The sequence below is a fragment of the Amphiprion ocellaris genome, chromosome 6 (genome assembly GCF_022539595.1).
Source record: "Amphiprion ocellaris isolate individual 3 ecotype Okinawa chromosome 6, ASM2253959v1, whole genome shotgun sequence".
NCBI classification, from domain to species: Eukaryota; Metazoa; Chordata; class Actinopteri; family Pomacentridae; genus Amphiprion; species Amphiprion ocellaris.
The window spans coordinates 1,608,133-1,614,183 of NC_072771.1; positions in this window are offsets into that span (position 1 = coordinate 1,608,133).

The following is a 6,051-nucleotide window of genomic DNA, read 5'->3' on the forward strand; positions in this document are numbered from 1 at the left end:
ATTTGAAGTTGAATTCTCTGCATTTGATCCTCGTGAAGACTTTTTATTCGTCATTGTTGCTTCTTTTATTGTTGACCAAGGGGAACAGACAACGACTGAAGTACTTTATGTACTAATTATGGGATACACTATGTTTATTAGCTGTTTCTTCATGTTTTTAACAACTTGATTGTAATATGAAATAGCATTTATTGTCGTATCCTCAGTGATATTCAAAGAAAAATGCCAGAAGTTCGTGTACGTTGTGGAAACTCGCTCTGCATTCGAGGTGCCACGAACATTCAATTGGTTGTCAACAAATAAATCAACTGTTTAGATAATCATATCATTTTAAATTGGAACAACTACTTTTGGGTCAATTTGTGAAGGAAAAAAGTCTAAAATTTCTTATTGCAGCTTCCTAAATGTGAATATTTTCTGGTTTCTTTCCTCCTCTATGAAAATCTTTGGCTTGAGAACAAAACAAGACATTTGGCATCTTGATCTTTGGGAGGCACTGATCTGCGTTTTTCTTCTAACCAAATAACTGATGGAGTAATGGAGAAAATAACTGGAGTGATAGAGAAAATAACTCTTCATAGTGTGCATTGACCTTTCATGGTGTCTTTGTTGTCAGACTCATGTCACACTCCAGCAGCAGAGTTTCCACTGTTTTCTGTACATCTTTAAAAACAAACACCAAATGACCACATTTGCTGTCATTGCTGGTCCAACCTCTCGGTGCAATTTTCACAGCAGATCGGTTCTTTTCAGAGAAAGTCAGGAGAACCTGGTCAGATAAGCGCTGGCAGTCCGACACCGTTACCGACTGTGAGTTCACGTACATGATGTCAGGAGCCTTGTCCTGTGCACAGTTATCAATGGAGACTGAGCCGTGGTCGAAAGCCAACAAGTAAATGTCACTTCCATCACCTCCAACCAGGTAATCTTCACCTGTGGACACCAGGGTGTCGTTGCCGTCAGAACCTTTGAGAAGGGAACTTTCGTAGCCGCTCACCAAGATGTCGGAGTAGATGGTGCCGATCACGGTTTCCACATCCTTCAACACGTCTCCCTCAGCATCAGCGTGGCGGCCGTGTCCGGTCAGCAGGTTCACGTAAACCCCCTGACCCGTCTCGTGGTCTCCCCGGTACAGAACAGTGTCTCTGCCGGGACCTCCGTCCACCAGATCGGCCCCTGGTCCGGGAATGAAGACGTCCCAGCCAGAGTTTCCCATCATCGTGTTGTTTCCGTCCTTGCCATAAAGTGTGTCATCTCCCATTCCACCAATCAGGATGTCGGCTCCGTTTCCTCCTATCAGCGTGTCGTCTTCTTCGCCGCCGTCCAAGGCATCATCCTTCCATCCTCCAATCACAGCGTTGTCTTGCTGGTTTCCTAGTATGTCATTGGACTGGAAGGGGCAGCCTTGGACCGTGTGGACCTTTGACAGGTTCCTGTGAGAGCTGAGATCCAGACGACAGTCGGCCTGCGACTGTTGCAGAGTCACTTTGAAAGCTTCGATCTGAAAGAAGGGAGCGCCTCCGGTCGAGTTCTGTGATTTCACCTTAAAGTGCACCCCGTCAGAGCTCTGAAATTCTACATGCTGATGTAGGGAACCAGAATTGTACGAGAGCAGACTCAGCGTGAATCTTTCCTCTCTGGTCAGGATCGTCACATACAGATCTCCTAATATTAAGTTCAGTACGACTCTACTGCCATCGAGGAAGTCCATGTCAACCAGCACAGTATCAATACTCTGATCCTCTGCAAAGTTGTCAATTGCTAATTCCTCTCCATATCCCTTTCTGATGATGTAAGTGTCCTTCCCTTCGCCTCCAAACATCAGTGCACCCCCAGTATGTGGATCCAGCAGGTTGTCGTTGCTGTTTCCAACCATGATGTCGAAACCCGAGGAGCCGAACATTTCTTTCACTGATTCTGAATCAGCTTCATTCATCAGCATCACTTTGCCCCGAGGGTTGAAGGAATTCTTGATAAAATATCTTCCGTTACGGTAGTCCTGTTCTCTGATAAAAGGTGAGTTTATCAGGAGATGTGTTCGGGGGTACTGAAGATAAGATAAACCTTTATTAATCCAAAAGGAGGGAAATTTGTTTCGTTCCAGCAGCAGTAGTTCAGGTTGCTGGTTTCTGTAATCTATGGTTAAAGGCAGCATTAATGACCGACCACAGCTGCTGATGTTGGCTGTCAGTCCTGCTGTTATCCCGTCACTGGTCTTGATCTGCAGGTGCTGATGATGCTTTGAACTGAACCAGTTCTGTAAGATAACAGCTCTCGTGCCATGTACTGAAACGACGAGGCTTTGTCCTTCACAAGAACATGTTATGTGTCTGTACTGCTCCTTCATGAAGAGGACGTCCAAAGCTAGATCTGGCGACTGATTGTTGATGGTCTTTACTCCTTGGTGTGGTGTGATGACGTACCAGTCCTCTCCTCCTCTACCCTCAATGAAGTCGTTTCCTTTTCCTGGGATGACAACATTGTGTTCCTTGTTTCCTTTGATGACGTCATCAAACTGCGACCCATGGACTTCTGTCACGCTGGTGAAAGCCCTGTTGTCCCGAAGGTCCACCGTCAGAGCAGATGTGGAGCTGCTGTGGTCAGAGCCGAGACTCTGTATACATTTGTTTCGCCACAGACAGTTGGTTTTGTTATCTGACACTGAGAACTTGATCATATCCTTTGTGATGACATACAAGTGTCTGTCTGCCGATGACCTGAACCAGTTCCTTAACATCACGTAGATCTTTGTGCCGTCATTGACAGCTATGAGGTAAACATGATCACCTTGTACTCGAACCTTAAAAGTGCTAAATTTTGCTTCTACTATGGCCAGGTCTGGTTTTCTGTCTTCTGAGTAATTTTCAATCGACACAATAGAGCCTTTCCTGTCTTTCACCAAGTACATGTCTTCTCCTTCACCACCAAACAAAAGATTTAGCCCTCCTCCACCATCGATCAGATTTGTTTCTCCATTTCCATGGATAACATCATCGTGTGGAGACACAAAAATGCTTGTAACCGTACGTAAAAGAGGCTGCCAGGCATGAACAACTTGACCACTTGTCTTCAACATCTTGTTAATTCCTCTGGCAACCAGCTGAGGAGAAGAAACCACAGTGGAGGAAATCTCAAACAAGACCCCGTCTCCTGACACCATGCTCATGTGCCGATACAGTTCCCCTAAAAACCAGTTCTGTATTATTACAGTATGACTGCCTTCACATCTCAACACGACGTCCTCTCCAGATTTAGACAGAAATGCGACTGTAGTCGACACTAAAGTGTAGCGTGTCCAGTGTTTTGGAGGGATCATAGTTGTTGATGATGGTTTTCCCTCCATTTTCAGGAATGATGTACGTGTCTTTTCCTCCAGAGCCTTCAACGTAGCTTCTCTGTGGTCCTAGAAAAAATGTGTCATCACGTTGTTCACCATAAAGCCTGTAATAATAACTCAACATGAATTCAATCATATCATCGTCCTTTGCTTTCTGAACTGCAAAGAAACGATTGGAATCTCTGTTTCCCTTGTATGTCCCGTATCTTGAATTTTGTAAAGCTTTATAAGCTGAAACCACCGACACAGAGCCAGCTGGAATGAACATGAGGACTTTTCTCTGCAGCTCCGTGTACTGTAACCGATGTGACTCTCCCAGACCAAGAATAATATCTTTGCTTCCATGTGTATTAATTGGCCAGCACTTCTTCTCCATCCTCTCATTGTAAGAAACAAAATTGTCCATGCAGAAGTCAGACAAACCCTGGTCAGCGAGGCAGAAGTAAATACCTCCTCCGTTCCACGAAGAGGTGCCACCGCTAAAATCGATGGCGGTGGTTCCGCCCTGCACCTTTGTAATTGTGTAGTATTTCCTGTGGTCTGAGATCCTCCCAACAAGTCTTCGTTCCTCCTCAATTTCCTCATAACACCAATCGTAGAACACACTGGCCACACGACTTGCAAAACGGAAGCCCCCTTTCATAAAACCAACGATAACAGCCCCCAGTTTCTCCAGAAATCCAGCGCCGTCTGGGAGGCTGCTGAGTTCATTCTGGATGGACATGTAAACATCATCCATGACCATCCGGATGACCGATAGAGACAGATTTATGGGGATTATTATAGGTGCCAGTTGAGGCTGAACAAGTTGAACAATATCCAGACCGGTCATAGCAACATCTAAGGCAGCGTTAATGTATCCCAGAGCGTCGTTTCTATTCAGATCTTCCACCAAACTGTACACCCCAAACCCAATTCCCACTATCAGTATGGCTTTCATGGTGCCTCTCATCGCAGGGCTCCTCATCACTGCTGCTGCAGCTCTGGCGATTCTCGTCTCTGCGCTCAGAGCTTGTCTTGCGATAACGGACGTCGTCATGGCCGTGAGTCCGTGAGCTGTTTGCAAAGACCCGACCACGCCGTCTATGATCTGTCCCTGCTCGAAGGCTCAAACGGCACCTTTCATCCCCAGCAGGAGGCCCAGCGCTCCGACGGCGGTCCCGGTCCGCTCTACGTACTTGTTGACCTGATGGGAGGGTTTTGAACTGAGCCGCTCCATGTCACGAACTGCTTTGTCCATGTTCTTCAGCATCTGGTCGTGGTAGCGTCAACTGTCCTGAGATAACTTGGCTCTAAACTCAACAGGTTTTTTAGAATCAGCGCCCTTGGACACAAGCTGACATACGAACTGTCTGTCTTCTATTCTGGCAGTTCCCTCCTTAAGGTGCATCCCTGACAGCTGTTGACCAAATTTTGCTTTGAGCTGAACATGGATCTCTTCAGTAAATGCTGCAGATGCCCTGGAGAAATAGGATTCCTGTTTGAAGGAATTCTGTAATTCTGAGGCTGAATTCAAGTCTCTCAGTGTTATGTCGCCGTCCTTGGAGCCTCCCAATGTGCCAGATGCTGGAGGATTCCCATCATGTCCAGATGGTGTCAAAATACTGCGTTGTTGCTCAACTGTTACTTTGAATTGTTGGTAATCTTCCACAAAGACCGTTGTATGTAAATTGTTTTCAGTTTCAAATATCCTGTATTTTGATTTTCTCTTACCTTGTATTTATTTCTTCTTGCATTTTGGTTTTCTCTTCTCATGTTTTCTCATATGGCAGGGTAGTGTTTTTTGTCTATCTGATCAGTAATACTCTTCTTCTTTAATTTTGTCCACGTTTCCTATTTGATTGTTGTCCATTTTTTTCCCCACTGGATACATGTACAGATTTTTGTAATGACAAAAACTAGACACAACATGACAGAAAAGAGACATACCTGTCCCAAAGAGACAATGAGACCCTCATTTTTCTTCACTGTGGGCTTTTTTTTTTTAATCTCCTTGTGTACTTCTTTTAACTCACTGTGGACATTTTTTTGTCACTGTAGACTCATTTTCCCTGACAGTTTTTTTATTCTACCTGCCAGTCCACGTTTTTTATGGATCTGGAGAAGGCCTACGACCGTGTCCCCCAAGGGGTTCTGTAGGGGGTACTGAGGGACTATGGGGTACTGAGGGATTATGGGGTACTGAGGGAGTATGGGGTACTGAGGGAGTATGGGGATACTGAGGGAGTATGGGGTACTGAGGGGGTATGGGGTACTGAGGGAGTATGGGGTACTGAGGGAGTATGGGGTACTGAGGGAGTATGGGGTACTGAGGGAGTATGGGGTACTGAGGGAGTATGGGGTACCAGGCTCTCTGATAGGAGCCATTCAGTCCATGTACAACCAAAGTGAGAGCTGTGTCCACATACTCAGCACTAAGTCAGACTCGTTTCCAGTGGGTGTTGGACTCCTCCAGGGCTGCCCCTTGTTTCTGATCCAGTTTGTGGTTCTTCATGGACAGGATCTCAAGGATCAGCTGGAGTGAGGAGGGTGTCCGGTTTGTGGACCTCTGGATCACGTCGATGGATGGATGGATGGATGGATTAAACTAACCCTAATCCTTTTCCTCACTGTGGTCTAATTTTTCTTCACTGTAGGCCCATCTCTCGTCACCATGGACTCATTTTTTCCCACTGTAGTTTAATTTTTCTTCACTGGACACATATTTTTTTGTC